Consider the following 569-nt stretch of genomic DNA (forward strand, 5'->3'; position numbering starts at 1 on the left):
GTGACGGATGCGATCATACCAGCACTAATGCACCGGATTCCATCAGAACTCCGAAGTTAAGCGTGCTTGGGCGAGAGTAGTACTAGGATGGGTGACCCCATGTGAAGTCCTCGTGTTGCATCCCCCACCCTCTTTTTAATCTTTCTTTTAAACCGCTGGACCGCTCGCTAAGGGTACTATCCTTTTAAACCGCTAAACCGCTAAGCGAGAGAAGTTGCGCGGAGAGAGAGGGTCAAGTACATTTTGCGCGCAGTACGTGATGGATGCGATCATACCAGCACTAATGCACCGGATCCCATCAGAACTCCGAAGTGAAGCGTGCTTGGGCGAGAGTAGTACTAGGATGGGTGACCCCCTGGGAAGTCCTCGTGTTGCATCCCCCACCCTCTTTTTAATCTTTCTTTTAAACCGCTGGACCGCTCGCTAAGGGTACTATCCTTTTAAACCGCTAAACCGCTAAGCGAGAGAAGTTGCACGGAGAGAGAGGGTCAAGTACATTTTGCGCGCAGTACGTGATGGATGCGATCATACCAGCACTAATGCACCGGATCCCATCAGAACTCCGAAGT

The 569-nt window shown here is 51.1% G+C and overlaps 2 non-coding genes across 2 annotated transcripts; both read left to right on the plus strand.

Annotated features, from left to right (window-relative positions):
• Window positions 1-5: 5 nt before the first annotated feature.
• Window positions 6-124, plus strand: LOC116008290. Its single transcript, XR_004095682.1, has one exon. It is a non-coding gene; the product is annotated as a 5S ribosomal RNA (ribosomal RNA).
• A 137-nt stretch (window positions 125-261) lies between these two features.
• Window positions 262-380, plus strand: LOC116008122. The gene has a single exon (XR_004095521.1). It is a non-coding gene; the product is annotated as a 5S ribosomal RNA (ribosomal RNA).
• Window positions 381-569: the final 189 nt, after the last annotated feature.

The sequence above is a fragment of the Ipomoea triloba genome, chromosome 16 (assembly GCF_003576645.1).
Source record: "Ipomoea triloba cultivar NCNSP0323 chromosome 16, ASM357664v1".
Taxonomy (NCBI): Eukaryota; Viridiplantae; Streptophyta; class Magnoliopsida; order Solanales; family Convolvulaceae; genus Ipomoea; species Ipomoea triloba.